Here is a 20,123-nt window from a genome sequence, read left to right as displayed (position 1 = left end):
CCCATCAATAATAATTATTAAAGAACATTGTTATGAAGTACCTGAGATGTGCCTGGCACTGCACAGAGTGGGTTTCCACTGGGAATAAGAACAAAGCAATTTTCCCCTTGAGAAGCAACATCCTGTGGTTCTCAGGAAATTAAACATTCACTCTGAATTCTGAATTCAGTTTACTTGGTGCTTAATAAATCTATATTAATTGCGAACTTTCAGTAGATGACGTCTACTCACCTCAAAGATTTTATGAATTCTAAATTAACTGGTGGGGCTTGATATAGTAAAGGGTCTCATAAAATTTCCAAAACCTGCTCAGGTTGAGAATTATAAAGCTTGCTGGATATGTGGTCCGTTCATGCCACATGGCTAGGGTGCATCAGAATTGCATCCTTGTCATCTGAGCCAAATAGTTTTACTCTAGTCTTCTGGAAAAATGTCTTTGAGGACCAAGACCTTTTGAGCCATGGTAGGATCTTTAGTGCTTATTGAAATAATAAGCCATCTCACATTTCAGAGCTGTGCAAAAAACTTGGTTTTAGGAAATACATTTTCATTGAAAACATACTTCTTTTTAATATAAAATAATGGATACTCTGAACTAAAGTTAAAGTCATACCACCAAGAAAAGCATAAAGATTAACATGAATATCCTTTGGAATTCTGCCTCAAATTCCAGGATATATACTTGTTCAGCCACTTTTCTATGGATCTGAAAATATCTTTAAAATAATAAGTTATGTATTTGTAAATAGTGGGTGGTGGGTGATTTCAGAAGTCACATAACTAAAGGTGAGTTAGGCTTGGGGTGGGGGATAAAAAAAAAAAATTGGGCCAGGGATAAAGTTCATTAAAGACACATCAATCTAAAATTAGTTAAAAATCCAACAAATAACGAGTCCAAGGTATTTCTTGCAACACTTGCCTGTGCTGTCTCATAGGTTTCACTGCACATTGGATCTGAACACAGAGATGCACACTTCACGTAAATGCTCCCTCATCACACCTCAGGGCCTGGGGAGTGTGGCTGGAAACACCTTGGCTCAGATTTTTGATGATTTCTTTTTTTTTTTTATTCTCAATTTTTATTAACATTTTCCATGGTTATAAAAAATATCCCATGGTAATACCCTCCCTCCCTCCTCCCACTTTTCCCTTTGAAATTCCATTCTCCATCATATCCCCTCCCCATCTCAATCAGTCTCTCTTTTATTTTGATGTCATGATCTTTTCCTCCTCTTATGATGGTCTTCTGTAGGTAGTATCAGGCACTGTGAGGTCATGGATATCCAGGCCAATTCGTGTCTGGAAGAGCATGTTGTAAGCAGTCCTACCCTTTCTTTGGCTTTTACATTCTTTCTGCCACCTCTTCCACAGTAGACCCTGAGCCTTGGAAGGTGTGATCAAGATGTTACTCAGTACTCCAGTCACTACGATACCTTGTGAGTCATCCCAAGGTCACTGCCATCTGAAAAGAGAAGATTCTCTACCCAAAGTGAGAGTAGCATTAATAGAAGGGTATGAATATTAAGAGAAGTGCTTACTGGACAGTTTGATAAGCATAAAAAATAATACATTTTTTCCAGACATCAGCAGGTGTTATACCCCCAGGGCTCATGACTACCCACTTTAAGTTTTCAGTGTCAGGGATGCATTTTCCCCAATGGAGCAGGCCTCCAGTCCAATTGGAGGGCAGACGTGCCACTATTGCACCCTCATTTGCTCATTTGGCCTGGCTGGCCAATTATAAGGCTTGCAGTGTCCACTGTTGAGTATCTTCACTGGTGGTATCTCTTTCTCCCATTGAACTACATGTAGAATGGCTTCTTCCAGCTTTCTGTCAGCTGGTCTACATGGCGGAAGTTATCAGCTCAGTTCCAGCAGGATTTCTCAGTGGCCTTGCAGCCCAAGTATGTGGAGTCTTCGGCAATAGGGTCTTACCATCTATTCCTGGTGAGAAACCAAGGGCCTTGGCAATGGCCTATAATGTATTGGGGGCATCAGGGACCTCCCTGCCAACAACTCACTGGAGGTATCCCAAGATTTGAAATGATTTCTTATTATGAGCTGCAGTGTTTTGATTGTACATGTAAAGTTTTCTCTATTATAGAAACCATGGTTTATTATGGAAAACAAAGATTTTAATGTTTTCTTACCATCATTGCCCAGTGTGTTAGAATCAAATCAAATTGAAATGTATTGTGTAATAAATTCTGATTTTTAAAATTATTGCTTGAGTTATTACTTGAGTTTCATTAAAAAAAAAAATTGGGGGCTGGGCAGATGGCTTAGTGGTTAAGCATTTGCCTATTAAGCCTAAGGACACTAGTTTGAGGCTCAATTCCCCAGAACCCACATAAGCCAGATGCACAAGGTGGCACATACATCTGGAGTTTGTTTGCAGTGGCTAGAGGCTCTGATGCACCCATTCTCTCAGTATCTCTCTCTCTTTCTCTCTGCCCCTTTCTCTCTCTGTCTGTTGTACTCAAATAAATAAATAAAAATAAACAAAAAATTTAAAATTTCTTTAAATGAGTTTTGTTCTGGGATTAGGACAGAAATTTCCTATGATTACGGACATGGCTCTAAATATACTTGTCATTTTGCACTTCATAATTATCTAGTGAGACATTCTTAGCACTGGATGTTATAAAATCTAAATATCTAGCTCTGAAAAGCACTGAAGGTAACCTGCTTCCTACAGTATCAAATATTCAGCAAAGATTGAATTTTTAAAAAATTTTTTATTTATTTATTTGAGAGCGACAGACACAGAGAGAAAGACAGATAGAGGGAGAGAGAGAGAATGGGCATGCCAGGGCTTCCAGCCTCTGCAAACAAACTCCAGACGCGTGCGCCCCCTTGTGCATCTGGCTAACATGGGACCTGGGGAACTGAGCCTTGAACCGGGGTCCTTAGGCTTCACAGGCAAGCGCTTAACCACTAAGCCATCTCTCCAGCCCAAAGATTGAATTTTTTATGTAAACAAAGCATGTCCTTCTCACTGATATGAAAATTTGCTGTCTTCTTTAATTAATGATAAAAATTATAAATATGTATACAGAGAAGTGTTTTAAATAAATTTATTTATGATTTGTTATCAATAAGTATTCAATTTGTATCTTTATATACACACACATACACACATATAAACTTCTCTGACAAAAAGAGATGGCAAGGAAAAACAGTTTAAGAAGCTCTGACTCAGGGCTGTAGAGATGAATCAGCAATTAACATGCTTGCCTACCAAGTCTACTGACCAGGGTTTGATTTCCCAGTACCCACACAAAGCCAAAGGACCCAGGTTCTATTTCCCAGGACCTACGTTAGCCAGATGCACAAGGGGGTGCACATATCTGAAGTTTGCTTGCAGTGGCTGGAGGCCCTGGCACACCCATTCTCTCTTTTTCTCCCTTTCCCTCCCTCTTTCACTGCCAAAAAATAAATAAATATTTTAAAAATAAGCTTATAGTCATACTTCATACTATATAGTCTAGACTAGTTTTTTACAGTAATATATATATATATATATATATATATATATATATATATGTATGTATATGTATTTGTATATGTATATGTATATGTATATATGTATATATACACACATATCCTCTGGCCAAGCAAGACCAGCAAAGAAAACTTTATTCAAACTATCAAGAAAGCATTTGTTACCATGTCAATGTTTTGCTAGATTGTTTTTCAAGAGTCTTTTGCAGAAGATGTTCTACATTTAAGTCAGTTTCTTTGGCTCGTATTTTGAGTGCCAGGTAAGGAAATTACAAAACGCATGGATCCTTCCCCATTTCTTACGGGTTTGGTGATGGGACCACCGGCACTTGCAGGAAGAGGTCATTCTCCAAACGGCCTGCAAGTGCCCAGTCAACACAGGGTTCGCTGAAGCCCACTGAGGTAAGGAAGCCTCTTTCTGGAGCCGGTGACCTTGCTCTGCAGGCAGCACTGGTTAGTCTAACAAAGCCTCTTCGTGAAGCTCTTCACCCCCTTGATTGACATGATTCACCACTGAAGCAAGGGGCTGAGAAGTGACGATAGCTTGTACGTATTCAGTTTGCAAAATCATTGCTCAAAAAGTGAATAGCAAAATTGCTTGACTCAGTTTTACCCTTTCTTCTCACTTTCTCCTCATGAGACATGGTTTTTCAGTGCCAGTCTTCCTTGGCTACAAGATCCAGAGAATGACATTGTGGAGAATACTAGGAAATCGCAATCAAGACTAGTCCTGAGGAAACATACACTCATGAGGATGATCCACTCAGAAACTTCTCTGTCCCCTGTACAGATTAGATCTGTGGTGATTCTAATGTTGATATGGAATTCTCTCATTTGTTCGAAATTTCCAGTTACAGGCTGAATCAAAACCCGTGTTTGCTGTGGGGTGTGGAGCAGGCTAGCACTGTTTTCTGCTTTCTGTCTCCCACCATCTCCCTCCGCCACCAGCTGGAAAGTCAGGACGCATTGGAAGAATGATGACTATAGTGCTGCTTGCCTGAACAACATCTTCCCCTATCATATTTTGTTATTTCCCCACTGTTTTTCTAACACAGACGAGGAAGGGCTTGGGCTCTTGGGGGACGTTACTGTTTCTTTCCTGAGATGCTTGGTAAAGAGGATGAATGCAGGCCTGGGTGGGGCGCAGGGAGGACCCCCTGAAATCTTGGCAAGGCCCTAAGAGTGAGCTCCACCTCAACTCTGACAGAACACATGGTTCTGGTCCAAGCTGTTTCACAGATGTGAGCCGGGTGCCTCCCAGCTCCAGCTGATGTGGCTCAGCAGACGAAATGGCATCGTCCCCTTAGAAACCTCCATTGCTCAAATGCACTCAGCAGAGTCACTGCTTCTGATAACACCAGCGGAAAAAAGCCTTCCAAGCCGCGTCCTTGGACGACCTCAGATGCTGGAGGCAAGGTGCTAACCGAAGAAAACTTGCAGAGCCCAACCTCCCATGTGGACAGATCCCCTTCTGACTTTGGTGACATTTGTGCCGGTGTGGAACGTGGGGAGCCTGGCCTCAGAGTTGTGAGAATGGCGGGGCTCCGCGGGGGGCGGGGGGCGGAAAACGGAGGCAGGAGGCTGGATGGCCACATAGATAGTTACTACTTCACCGAGTGACTGCTGAGTGACATGGGCTCATTGCATCTCAGCAGGCTGCCATCCATGGCATATTTTTAACATGAATTGCAAAAGAAATAACAAAAATGTGAAATGGCTAATTAGATAGCCCGTTCACATAGGCCCTGCCTGATGGCGCGTTTCTTGGTCAGCCTCATCATTTGCTAGTTTCCAAAAGAAATGACATCAGAGTCCATGAACTCTGGACTCGGGCCGGGCTGGGGGTGATAGAACCAGGGAAAGAAGAAATCAGGCTGAGCTGTTCATTAAGCTTAATGCATTCCTAAGGTGTTGGTGAAGTAAATGCCTTCTAGAAAGCTCTGGGGGACAGTTCAGTTTGGCGAGGGGAGTCCAGTCACAGAGCAAGTGATTCTATCTAAATGCACTCTGGGACAGTGATGAGACAAGACCCAGCTGTCTGGGAGGTGTAGATTGCACCCCAGGTGATGTCAGATGAGGTCAGAAACTTGATGTACACCCAGACTCATTCATTGGTGTGGCAGTCCATCTTTCCGGTTCACAGTAAAGATGAAAAATTAACAAAATGTCTCCTCCGTTATTTATCTTATTAAATATTTTCATTTTTTATTTATTTGTAAGTGTAGAGAGATAGAGAGAAGGGGTAAGAGAGATGGCTTAGCGGTTAAGGCGTTTGCTTACAAAGCCAAAGGACTTCAGTTCAATTCCCCAGGACCCATGTAAACCACATGCACAAGGTGGCACATACATCTGGAGTTTGTTTGCAGTGGCTGGAGGCCCTGGCACACTCATTCTCTCTCTCTCTCTCTCTGCCTCTTTCCCTCTCTTGTTCTCTTGCTCTCTCAAATAAATAAATAAATAATTTTTTAAAAAATTTTTATTTATTTATTTGAGAGCGACAGACACAGAGAGAAGGACAGATAGAGGGGGAGAGAGAGAATGGGCGCGCCAGGGCTTCCAGCCTCTGCAAATGAACTCCAGACGCGTGCGCCCCCTTGTGCATCTGGCTAACGTGGGACCTGGGGAACCGAGCCTCGAACCGGGGTCCTTAGGCTTCACAGGCAAGCGCTTAACCACTAAGCCATCTCTCCAGCCCAAATAAATAAAATTTAAGAAAGAGAGAAGAGAAGAGAAAAAGAGAGAGAGAGAGAGACCCTGAAAACAGACTCCAGATTCATGTGCCACCCTGTGTATCTGGCTTTATGTGGATACTGGGGAATTGAGCCTAGGTTGTTAGGCTTTGCAAGCAACCACCCTGACCTCTGAGCCACATCTCCAGCTCTTCTCCATTACTTGATATGATAACATTAAGACTGCTTCTCACCTAGAGACCAGAGCCCAGGGCAAATAACACTCTGGAAGCTTCCATAGTATATCATTTTATTTCTTTTAAATTTTTGTTTATTTTTATTTATTTATTTATTTGAGAGCAACAGACAGAGAAAGAGGCAGGCAGAGAGAGAGAGAGAGAGAGAGAGAGAGAGGGGGGATGGGTGCACTAGCGCTCCAGCCACTGCAAATGAACTCCAGATGCGTGCGCCCCTTTTGCATCTGGCTAACATGGATGCTGGGGAATCAAGCCTCCAAACAGAGTCCTTAGGCTTCACAGGCAAGTGCTTCACCACTAAGCCATCTCTCCAGCCCTATAGCAGATCTTTTAAGCATAGGCAAGTGCTAAGAATTGCCATGTTATTTGCCATTGGCCTACAGGAAAGTTGACCCATCCTAGAAGCAGTGTGTACATGCAGAGTAGAGGGAACACACAGGCTCTAAGGCTTCTTTTTCTTCTCAGTATGTACAGACTGAAGGAATCAGTTTACCCAAGCATTGCACATCTGCCTTAGGGCCTCTGTATCTGGGAAATGTTTTGCTATACAAGCCATTGAAAACTTAGTGGCTTCAACCAACATTGTGTTTGTAGAAAGGGTTTGGCCAGGAAGTTCATCTCTGAGCCATGTCTCATTTATCTCCACAACTATTTTCTTTTTCTTTTGCAAGAACAAGAGCAGTGCACATGTGCATGCAGGATGGCAGACATTCTACCACTGACCTCCGCCCCCTTCTCCAAGTCTCTATAGCTTTCACCTGCGTTCCTTTATTTCTTTTGGTAGAGCTGGGGTCAAACCTGGGCCTTGTACATGCCAACCATATGTTCTACCACAAATTACACTTCTTTCATCCTCTTTTCTTAAAGCTCAAGTAGGTTGTGGTACTGGACTCAATACATTGATAAAACCCACTACGATTCCAGAAACTTGACCCTGTAGGTTCAGTCATCCTGGTTCAGAAAAGAGGGAGAACCAGAGACAGCGCTGACCACCAGTGGAAATGGTTTATTCTGCCCAGTGTGCCGTAGGGATGTGCATGTTTAGATGTAAAGAGATGGGGATAAAGAAGTTACAAGACATGGAGACCATGGAAGAAAGCTTTGGCTGCCCCCTTTTGCCACTATACTTACTATGCCTCCTTGGAGACAGCTCCCAGGTGAATGTGCTCATAGGTCAGGATGGATCTGCAGGGACTCCTGAATAACGATTCAGACCACTAATGGATGCAGAGAGACATGTGTCCTCTATCTACCTATTTGAAAAGGGAAGGAAGGAGAAAGAGACAAGGTTGGAAGACAGATGTTAGGCGAATGCAAGAATGACCTTTGCTGCACATCCTTCAACAGACAACCCCATTGATAAGAGAGGGGTGAGGGGCTTGGGAGAGTAGCTATCTTGCTAGTTTATTGAAAATCAGGGGGAGGGAAACTAAATATGTTTTGGAACAGCTCTTGCCAATCAAAAGACTAGGACTTTAAGAGAAGTGCTTACTGGGCAGTTTGATCAGCATAGTATATATATGTAGCCAGACAGCAGCTGCCTGGATATCCATGACCTCACAGTGCCTGACACTACCTACCCAAGACCATCATAAGAGGAGGAGAAGATCATGACATCAAAATAAAAGAGAGAATGATTGAGATGGGGATGGGAATATGATGGGAAATGGAGTTTCAAAGGGGAAAGTGGGGGGAGGGATGGTATTACTATGGGATATTTTTTATAATCATGGAAGTTAATAAAAATTTGAAATATAAAAAAAAAACTAGGACCATCCTGGATGCCGAGCACAGCTTCTCAGGAGAAATTATCTGCTTAAAAAAAAAGAGACATGTTTCTTTACATTCAAACCATAAGGAAATTAGAAACAAATCACTTTCATTTTAGGTTTAATAATTTTAAAATTCCATTTAGTTCTCTAGGGTCTATTTTTCTTTAGTCTAAGTGCCAGTTTTTTTTTTTATTTTAATGTAATTTTCAAATGTTATAATTACATTTCTGTAGTTTTTCACCTTTGATGCTGCCTATATTGAAAAGTATATTTTATTTACTACAAAAATGTAGGTGAATGCTTGTGCTTACCTAGTTGGGAAACAGATTGGATGGCTCAGACTAAAAGGAAAAGTTGAAGATGTGCCTGAGCAGCAGCCTGCAACCAGGGACTCTGGGTATGTCAACAGGGTCTAACCTAACAGTAGAACTGAGAATCCCCTCCCAATCTCAGCAACATTTACATGCTTATCTGGTAAAGGTTGTTACAACTGAGACCACTGCTGGGTATGAGGTCAGGAAATGACTGACCTGGAGGGGGGAGACCAGTTGGATTACATGGACCACGACACCATTGGGATTAATACAAGCCAGGGAGCCTGGTGTGTATGTGGCGCCAGGGTAGACAGCTCTCCTAGACTCCTACTCCAGTGGTTCTACCCGGACAAAGGTCGGTGATACCAGCAGGAAAATGGCCAGAAACTGTCTATATTTTTCCTTTTCAGAGAGCTTCGGGGCCATATACTCATCATATCACTCACTGTTGGACAAACTGTCTAAGGGAGTTCTGTGGGGCAAAGTGAAGGCTTTAATCTGTGCATGATTAAACAAAATATTCATGCACATGGGTACCAAAGCCCTTAAATGGGACTTTTATGTTTTATTTTGTGTGGAACCACATGTGTATGTGTCAGTGTGTACCAGACAGATGAGAGATTCAGATGAGAGAGAATAAGCATATTATGTATATGTTGTTGGCATTATTATGGAAGTTAATGGCATATACCCAAACACATTTCTGAGCCCTGTCTCTGAACCCAGCTTGTACGAGATAGCATATGGGATTACAGAAGTAAGTAAACTACAACACCAGTCCCACAGATGCTATCATCTAATAAGAAAGAGACACCAACACACATAAATATTGATATGAAGCATATTGTGATAGAGCAATGATTAAAACACTGTTATTATATGCATACATTCCAACTGTGACTATCTCAGAAAGACCTTGTGGAAGAGGGGGCGATGGACATGGGTTTGGAGGCTGTGAGACCTCAATAGGAAAATGACCAGAAACTGTGTATTTCTCAGTGGCAGGGTGACAGGGTAGGTAGAGGGTGTCTTGGCAGAGAGATATATCCAAAAAAAATCCATGGACAAGGGGCAGGTTGGCATGGGAACATGCATCCTTGGGATAGGGGTGCAGAGAGATGTGGATGGACAAGATAGTTTAGGGTGATCTGTTTTAAGAAGGAACTGACTGGGCAGGGTGGCAGACACAGTAAGAAATGGTAGCAGGGTGAGGCAGTCACCCAGCTCAGAGGTGAAAAGATTCTGTGAACAGGAGTGGACATGGTAAAGAAAAGGCAGATTCATGTTTTAGGATGAAAACAAAATTGCATGGCCTTGAGTCTATTAGAAGTGGGTAGTAAAGGTGGATGACAGGGTGAAAAATAATGATGGGGTTTCTGCTGCACCCCGCCCAATGCTGCAGCCCCGCCTGAGTGGGAATCCTAACAAGGACAAGTCTGCCTCTCCACGTGCCTGTGCATTAAGCAGGTGCTGAACTCGGGTGGGGTACCACTGAGGCATAAGATAGCCATGGTATCTCATTGGCACTGGGGAATTGTGAGAATAATTGGGTTCTAAAACACAACTTGAGAATTGTTCTAGAAGTGATCAGTAGAGCTAGGACTGAGTGACTCATCAGAGGATGCTCATTCATGGAAGGAAGTGTCCTTAGGTTTTATTACATCAGTCTCAAATTTTCATTTAGAATGTGACTTAATAGATTTTTTGTTGTTGTTGTTTTGGCTGAGAATGAGAACACTAAGAAAAAAATTAGTTTTGGAGATTCGCCTCACTAAAGAGGGATGGGTAGGATGTGTGAAGAATGGATATCGTTTCTGACAGAGTTACCCCACCAGGACACCCCTTCTTTGCTCTTTTCCATAATTGCAGCATTATAGAGTACTGTTGTCAGCTTTCCGAAGCAAACTTGGCCTAGATGGGGAAAGTGAGTGTCTCTTGAATCTGTACTGCTTTAGACTTAGATTTAGAAGGAACCTGGATTATGTCCCCAATCCTTGCAAACTAGCTGCTTGGGTTCATTAATGGTTGGAATTTTCTTGGTAATTGCTTACGCAGCACTGTCAGGATGTCTTCAATATTTTATCAGGTTTACAGTGGTTTTCAACACATAGCACTGTGGGGCCTGGCAGATACACTAAGGAGGATAAAAAAGGGTCTTGGTCTGTACTAAGTGACATAACGTTAGTATGCATTCTAAAATTAAGAATTTGAAGTGGGTGTGGTGATGGCACATGCCTTTAATACCAGCACTCGAGAGGCAAAAGTAGGAAGATAACTGAGTTCCAGGTGAGCCTTAGACTGCATAGTGAATTCCAGGTCAGACTGGGCTACAGTGAGACTCTACCTAGGGAAAAAAAAAATCAATTAATATGCTAACAAGGCTAGAGGTAGGTGTCACATTGCTGGTTTTGTTTGTGTCATGCAGTAATCATTAAGGCATAGCATACTTCACTTAAGTGCATCTCTCTTAGCTGGCTTAATGGACTTCTGGACATAAATGTTGCGCACTCCTGACCTGTGTCTCTTCTGCCCCTTGTTCTAGAGAAGTGGCCAAGGTTTAATTGCATGATGTGGCTGTTTGCATATGAAAGGGAGCTCAAATGCATCTTGTGAGTGGATACTTGGAAGGGGAGTGGAAATTTACCCATTAGCTGAAAGAGCTGATCACTTTGTAGGATGGAGAAGAACCACTCTAGTGGATTATTAAATGTTTTGTAAACTGAAACTGTACGTGATAAAGAATGTAATGAAATGACCCAGCAGCAGATTTCTTTTTCCACCTTAAAAGAAGAGATGTAACACACGTGTGGCTCTGCTCAGAAACTGCCAGGACTTTTCTGGTCTGATCACTGATTATCAAGTGCCATCTTCTATGAAAACATTCTACATTAATGGGTATTTCAATGTTTCCTGTCATTTAGAATCACCCCAGGAAGCAAGTTTCATCTACCTGAATATTTAAAAATAATTATTGTACAGTATACACTCATTGTATTTATTATTATTATTATTATTATTATTATTATTATTATTATTATCTTGCAGGTCTGGAAATTAACCCAGAACCTTGCGCATGCTAGACAAACACCCCTCCACTGAGCTATGTAATAATGGAATGCCCAAGGTTTTGCCTTTAACTAACTGGTTTGAGGGTGAAGGCCATGATCCAAGTTGGGAACACCTATAGTATGTTCTCATTTTCTTCTATGAAAACTCTGTGCTCTGCTCTGTATTTCTGCTGGGTCAGCCTGCTCCTACATAACATCAGTTCTCAAATCGGTCACCTGGAGAGCTTGAGCACATAGCTGGCTGGCTCTCCATTCCAGTTCTGGTTTTAAAAGACTCAGGTAGGGCTGGAGAGATTGCTTAGTGGTTAAGATGCTTTGCTTGCCTGCAGGGCTGGAGAGATGGCTTAGCGGTTAAGCGCTTGCCTGTGAAGCCTAAGGACTAAGGCTCGGTTCCCCAGGTCCCACGTTAGCCAGATGCACAAGGGGGCGCATGCGTCTGGAGTTCGTTTGCAGAGGCTGGAAGCCCTGGCATGCCCATTCTCTCTCTCTCCCTCTATCTGTCTTTCTCTCTGTGTCTGTAGCTCTCAAATAAATAAATTAAAAATTAAAAAATAAAAAATAAAAAGATGCTTGTCTGCAAAGGCTAAGGACCCAGGTTTGATTCCCCAGAGCCCACATAAGCCAGATGCACAAGGTGATGGTCTGTCTGGATTTCATTTGTGGTGCAGTGGCTAGAGGCCCTGGTGTACCCATTCTCTCTCTCTCTCTCTCTCTCTCTCTCTCTCTCTCTCTCTCTCTCTCTCATATGTAAATAAAATACTTAAAAATATTAGCTTTGAGGTGGAGCCTGCAATCTTGCGTTTCATAGATTCCCGGGTGGCTCTGCTGCTGTGGGTTCCCAGACCACACTTTGAGAACCAACAACTTCACTGTAGAACTGTGGGCAGCACCACTCCACGTGCTGGAATTCTGGACTGTACGAAACAGATGAACAGGCTGAGCCCCAGCAATAATCTCACTCTGCTTCCTCTTTAACACCTGAATGTGACCTGAATGCCTCTTGGTCTTGGCACTGTGCCTTTCCTGTCTATAAGATAGACTACAACCTTGAACTGCAAGCTGAAATAAACCCTCTCTCCTCAAGTTGCTTCTGTCCAGGGATTTGATCACAGCAAGTAATGCACATGGACATAGTTTTGTACCAGTCTACATAAATTGTTTACTAGCACATAGATCATATAATAACACTATAGTTGCTTAATATTTCCTATAGGTTTTCTTCTCTTTGTTTTATTGTTTTGTTTTGTCTTGCTTTCTGGTGGGGCCTGAGACTCAGTATTTCTAACCAGTTCCCAAGTGATGCCTATGAGGCTGGCCCTTAGTCACAGACTAAGGGCCACCATAGGTGTGTGCCAGCGCAGCAGGCCTTCTGGGACATGGTAAGGTCTAAAGCACCACACTGCCATCTTCAGATACTTGCTCTAGAGCTTCTTTTCTCTAGCTCCCCATCAAGTGTTTGGCTGGTCTACATCACTGCTGCTACCTATGAAGCTGGGGTGTGGGATGGGAATATTTCTGTGCCCTGGATCCAAGTAAGCCTGAAACTAGAGACTTTTTTTTTTCTGTTTGATTCATTACCCCTTTTATTTTTATGAAATGTCCCTTTTTGTAAGTATTTTCATGCTATACCTATTTCATTCTGTTACTTTCAAACTACATGTAGTTTTAAATATGAAATATGCTTCTCATGGGTAGCATACAGTTGTATCTTGCTTTTTAAAATTTATTTTTATTAGATACGGACATATTTAGTATATAAACAACACATGTTGGTACCATCCTTTCCTTCCTCCCTGCATCTTTTCTGAAGAGGCCTTCCACATTGGGAATGCAGGTCAACCCTGTGGGGATTGTGGGTCATGCATTATGGGGTCAGCAGTCAGTTATGGGGGACAGGCAATATCTCTGTGAAAAATGTCCCAACTTGTAGCTCTAAAAATCTTTGCGCCCCCTCTTCTGCAAAATTTCCTGAACCATGTTGGTTACATTTTAAGTCTACTTCAGTGAGACTAGAGGTATTTTAGAAAATGCTATAGAATCTCTCTAAGGTAGGCATCTTTCTCCTGTGCTAAACTGTTACCTGTCTTTGGTATTTTTGTTTCACTTTGCATGCATTAATCTTACATACCTTTAACTCTGCAAACTTTTGAATAAAATAAAGTGCAAATATATCGCCTCATACATTGCTTTTTCTTCAGGCAAGCCCAACAGACAGGCCTTTTTAAATTTTTTAATGTGAGAGAGCAAGAGTGAAACAGCAAGTGAGAGAGAGAGAGAGAGAGAGAGATAGAGGGAATTGGCATGCCAGAGCCCCCAGCCACTGCAATTGAACTCCAGACCTTATGTGCAGGTGTGACCGTGTGCATTTGTATCACCTTGTGTGTCTAGATGGAATCTGAGGAGTCGAATATGGGTCCTTAGGCTTCACAGGTAAGCACCTTCATCACTCAGTCACCTTTCCAGACCAGCTGCACACACTTCTAATCACAGATGCATAGTGTATAAAATGTGCTGAAATCATCTTATATAGCTTTTTATAAAGTAGTCTTGTAGCCTTTAGCATTAAATGATCTCTGACTTTTCTAAGACAGTTTCTGAAGTAATCCAAAGTCATGCAAAATCAACAGGAAGCACAAACAATTATCTTAACAAACCAAAATCTTGTCTTCTAAGCTAATTTCCTTTTGTAAATGTCACAATTTGGTTTTGGAGTTTGAAAGCATCTGTAGTATCTGTCTTGTCTTCTTGATTCCAGATATAAAGATAAACTAGCCTAATGTGGGCAGAGATCACTATGGCTGCCTTTAATCACTAGTGCACTGGTGGATATGCTTTCCCCTGCCTAGGGGATGGATGCTTCTCTTGTTTAATATTTTATATATATATATATATATATATATATATATATATATATATATTTATTTATTTATTTGACAGAGAAAGAGGGGGAGAAAGAATGGGCATGCCAGGGCCTCCAGCCACTGCGAACGAACTCCAGATGCTTGCGTCCCCTCGTGCATCTGGCTAACGTGGGTCCTGGGGAATTGAACCTAGGTCTTTTGCCTTTGCATGCAAATGCCGTAACTGCTAAGCCATCCCTCCATCCAGGATGCTTCACTTTACATTGGCATGTCAGCTTCCTTCATTTGCATAATTTCAGTCCTTTTCAGTGATTGTTGTTTATTTGACCCAAGTGAGCTGCTGGTCAGAGCAGTTCAATAAATTTTTATTGAGCACCCTGTGCATTTAAGGCACTCATGAGGACACTAGGTTTTTAAACTGGTCATAGCCCGGGATTATGAAACAAAAGGGGAATTCATTTAGTTGAAGACTGAGACAGAGTTCCCCTCAGCAGTGATGTGTGCGGAAAGGGTGCCGGGCAGTGACAAGGGCCCTGCGGCAGTCAGAATGACCAGGTAAGGTTACTTCCATCCTTCCAGAATCCCCATTAGCACCCCTGTTAGTCACAAACAGATTAGAATCTGCAACTTCCCTGAATTTAGAGACCTCAGTGAGTATGTTTTAGAATTGACATGAAGGAAATTCAAGTTGCTTCATTGGCATATGATTAGATTCTTTTCTCATCACTGTGACAAAATGACCATCAACCAACTTAAGGGACAGTGGATGCATGGTTGGTTCATGGTGTCAAAGAGCACTGCCCATCCTGGTAGAGAGGGCACATAGGAACAGTTCCAGGAGCAGGAGCATGTGGCAGCAACTTCTCATATCTTGGTGGGTCACAAAAAATAGAGAGCACTAGGCTGGGCTATAAGCCTTAAAGCCTTCCCCACCCTTCCGTGACTCACTTCTGCCAGCCAGGATCCATAGCCTCCCAAAACAACAACACCAGCTAGAACCAAGTGCTCAAACACATGATTCTGAGGGAAATATTTCACGTTCAGACCATAGCAGAAATTTGAAAAACTAATTTCCTAAAAACTGAATGGGGTCCATGTCACGTCATCCTGGGAGATGTGTGCTATTGTCCTATTTTACATGTGTAATAGGCTGAGGCCCTGAGAGGTTAATGACAGGTGAAACAGCCAATGACAGCGTCAGCATTCAGGCCTGGAATGGCTGACTTCTGGTCCATTAGACTTTCTACTGACCCATGGGGTTTGTGTAGTTAAAGAACATTCCTTAATGTATTGCTCATTTGCAATTTTTATTTTTATTGTCCCTGATGAATTTGTGCTGTACTTTACTATTCAGATGAACTTTAGTGGCTTTGGGAGATTGGTTTTAGAAACTGTTTAATATGAATCTAAATCTTTTAATATCTTATTAGTTAATGCTGTTTTGACTTAGTCAAGCAGCAGCTTTGGCACACTGGAGTATGCATAAGCCTTCCCTCCTTAATGTTTAATGCCTAGTGTTTGGACTTGGGGACTCTCACTGTAGGAACCTGAGCTCCCAGTGCCAAGGTCCCTGAAGTGGAGACACAAACATGGTCTGTCCCCCAACAACGAGGAGGAGCTCATCTAAATGAACTAAAACATCAGCATGCAATCACTTTTAGTTCTCTGAGGCTTGGGTAAATGTCTATTCTACCTGATGTTGCTTTATTTTTCAAAGAATTTTATCTTGTTGTTTTAAAAAGATACAATTTCAATGGCAGTATTATATTTAATTTCTCAGGATAATAGGGAAACAAAACAAAACACTGACCTGGATATCTGAATCAGAAGTTCTGGTGTCCAGTTTCAGTTGTGTGACCTTTAGTGAGTCACTTAATGGCCACACATTCTGATTAGTTGCTGTAGGTGGAGACACTTGAAGTAGATACTCTCTGAAGGTTGCCATGGGCTCTGAAGCTGTTTCTGTAGGGTTACTTACTCTTACTTGGTAGAAGCGAGAAGGTAAATGTCCCTTCATTCCTTTTGCAGTAGTCAAACCAAGTCAACTGCTATTTTTAAAAAGCAAAACTAAAACAAACAAGTAGAAACCACTCAGTGGGTGAATGGAATGGGAGTGACCTTCTTGCTCCTGCAAATGCCAGCATAACTTCTCAGTCTACTCTCTTGGCACCTTAAGAAACCACCAGTGACTCAGGGATCCTTTTACCTCTGCTCCTTTATCCTCCTCCAGGGCCTCAGAATCCTCTGAAGTATGTTTAGCAGGGGAATGGAGAGAGTTTGAAAGTTCTCAAAGAGACCATAGGGGTCAGAGCATAGTCTATTGGCTCTGTTATATGGCTCTGTCAAGAGGTAGTGGGTCTTGCGAAGGTGGGCTACCTGTGACCTCTCAGGAGGAAAGTAAAACAGTGTGGCAAATGTATAGCACTGGATCATTGGGAGGTCCATGGGTAATTTATTCCAAATGTTTACTGAGAAGCTACTCTATGCCAAGAGCTCTGTCATGCTGGGACATGGCAAACTTCTTTCTTCTTTGGATCTTAATTCTAGCGAAGTATTATGTGTGATAGTGTGTACATGAAAAATATGTACATGTGAAATAGAAATATCAAGTATAGATTATTAATTCTGAGATTTAAAATTTTTCATAATATTATAATATATATTTTGGGGAATTTATTATATTAAGAGCATTCACCAAGCATCATTCTATGGTTTTTATACATTTTTTAAAAAAACTTTTGTTCATTTTTATTTATTTATTTGAGAGTGACAGAGACAGAAAGAGGCAGACAGAGAGAGAGGGAGAGAGAATGGGCATGCCAGGGCTTTCAGCCAATGCAAACAAACTCCAGACGTGTGCACCCTCTTGTGCATCTGGCTAATGTGGGTCCTGGGGAATCTAGCCTCGAACTGGGGTCTTTAGGCTTCACAGGCAAGTGCTTAACTGCTAAGCCATCTCTCCAGCCCCTCTTTACACATTTTTTCACATAACCTTTCTATACACTTAGATATTATTGATATACTTATTAGGAATTTTTTATGCTAGTTGGAATGCTAAAAACTCATTGGCACATGTTTGAATACTTTATTCAGTGGTGCACCTTGTAAAGGTTGTGGAACCTTTAGGAAATGAAGCCTAGCCAGAAACACTGAGCCTAGAGATGTTATAGTCCGACTCCACATTCTCTATACTTCCTCTTATCCTGGCTGGGCTATAATGTGACACTGGATTCCAGCTCTGGCCTGCCTTGCCTTGCCTTCCCACCATGATGAGACTTACCTTCAAAACTCTAAGATGAATTAAACCATTTTCCTTCTGGGTGGGTATTTCATCTCAGCAATGAGAACGTAGCTGAAACAATACCTAATTTTGCATTCTGGGAAACAGTCATGGAGAAGTTAAGAACATCACCCAGTTTCTGCAAGCCAGACAGTAAAGTTAGAGTAAGGGTTAAGCCAAAGTCACAACTCCAAGCTCCTTGAATGCTAGAGACCACTTGCTTGTGGGCTGCATTGAAGCCCTGTGTGTGCAGGGAGAGGCCCTCTTGTTGCCTCTTACCTGGTACATGGACCTGACTGATCTGCTAAAAATTAAGGCAGACAGTAGGGGGTTGTAAGGAAGCTCTTTGTGAACTAGAAAGCATCGGATCACAGCACCCTGCTTTGTCAGAGCAGTCTTGGCCTCAGAACATTTGATGACTTCCTATCTACAGCATACGGTTCCCATTCTTTACCTTCAGGGTCTTCATGCAGGTCTCTCCTCATGGTTGGCCACATCAGGTAGATGCTTTCCCAGAACAAGACTGGGAGATTCTCACTCATTTGTCTATCCAGTGACAGTGTAGCATTTCTCTGCAGCCTGCGCCAGCTTCACTCACCCTTGCACCCTCTGGGCTACTAAGCTAGGGGCTGGGGGAAGGGAAGGGGTCATCACAACCCAGTCACAGCACCCCCATCTCCTTACGTGAGGTGCAGGTAGACTAGTCTTATACAAGGCTTTTCACCTTTGCAGCTTGCTTCTCAGAGGTCAGGAAATTGCTAAACCAGGGTGCTAGTTTGATTCAGGTGTCCCATGTAAACTTGTGTGTTCTGGATGCCAGCTGGTGGCAATGTGGGAATTGGTGATGTATTGTTGGGATGGGCTTATGGGCATTATATTCAGCTTCCCCTTGCCAGTGTTTGGCACACTTTTCTGTTGCTATTGTTTACTTGATGTTGGTCAGGAAGTGATGTCCACCCTCTGTTCATGCCACCATTTCCCCCTGCCATTGTGGAGCTTCCCCTTGAGTCTGTAAGCCAAAATAAACCCTTTCCTTTCACAAACTGCCCTTGGTTGTGTGTTTTCTGCCAGCAATGCAAAGTTGACTGCAACAACAAGCAACCCCAAAATAAATCAATAATAAAACAGGAAAGAGTGGAGCCATCACAGTCCACCCAGAAGCTAGGCTTATAGTTGGCAAAGAATCCTGTTCAAGGACTTCCGGTTAAGATGGCGGCGTAGGTACCACGCCAAAGCAGCCTAGAGGGGAAAAAGACCAAAAGAACTCAGCAAAATACACACTTTTACTAAAAAGTGAGGTGTATAGGAAATTAAAGTGGCAGCGGAGAAGTAGAAGAATTATAGAGCATCCAGAGCCTGCACAGGCGGGAAAAGCGGCTCCAGCAGCTCGGCGAACCGCCGCAGCCTCGGCGCAGCAGAAAACCGCCAGACTCGGCTCGAGCCGCAGGAAAAGCCAGGTGCGGGATTTTCCCCTCACACCGCGCTCTCCGCAACTCGGGAAACGTGAGGGGAGAGCGGCAGCGAGCAGCGGAGGAGCAGACCGCGAGGTAGAAGAACACGTGGAGCAGCGAGACAACCAGAGCAGCCGCGGCTCCCTCCCCTCCCCCACCGCCTGAGCCCAGCTCCAGCGAACACAGCAGCGGCCCAGGACCCAGCCGCGCCAACTTGGGCTGACAACGGGACCCGAGCAGGAGCAGAGTTCGGGAGCAACATCAGCGGCTCCAGCACCGGTACCAGCGGCCCCAGCAGCAGCAGACCCAGGAGCGGCAGCAGCGGCAGATCCCGCAGCAGCGGCTTCAGGGGGAGCAGCGGCAGTGGACACAGCAGCAGCAGCTTCAGCAGCAGTGGTGGCTCCAGCAGTGGCAGCTACAGCAGCAGCAGAGGCAGCAGCAGCGTCTCAGTTTGCCCCGTAGCAAAAGCAAGTGCCCAGCTCCAGAAATCAGAACAGCAGCCGGATGACCCAGGCAGCAACTTGACTGAGACCAAAATCACCCAAGGTAACTGGGATTGCACCAGGGAAGGGTCTCACTTGGCCACAAGCTGACTTGGATCCCTCAACAGACCAGAAATCTAAACCTCTTTGTTGATAGAGGATCTGGTCATTATAATAACTACTCTTGCATACATACTCGGGGCTGTTTTTGATTGAATGTGTACAGTGTTTAGTTAAATTTTAGAATCTACCTGTATTTTATTCCACTCAGCCTGCTTGAATACTCCTATAGCAGGGAAACTCAACCCCTAAGAACATCTTTGTAGATACTCTGAGAGTCTTAAGAGCCACACCTAATACCTTAAGGTCCTACCCTGAAAATATATTACATCAAATCAATTGATACAGCTAAGAATACACAGCTAGCTAGAAAATCCAAGCACTAACTTAATCCAAGATGCAAAA

The sequence above is a fragment of the Jaculus jaculus genome, chromosome 16, assembly GCF_020740685.1.
Source record: "Jaculus jaculus isolate mJacJac1 chromosome 16, mJacJac1.mat.Y.cur, whole genome shotgun sequence".
Classification (NCBI taxonomy): domain Eukaryota; kingdom Metazoa; phylum Chordata; class Mammalia; order Rodentia; family Dipodidae; genus Jaculus; species Jaculus jaculus.
Note: the sequence above shows the minus strand (reverse complement) of the source record.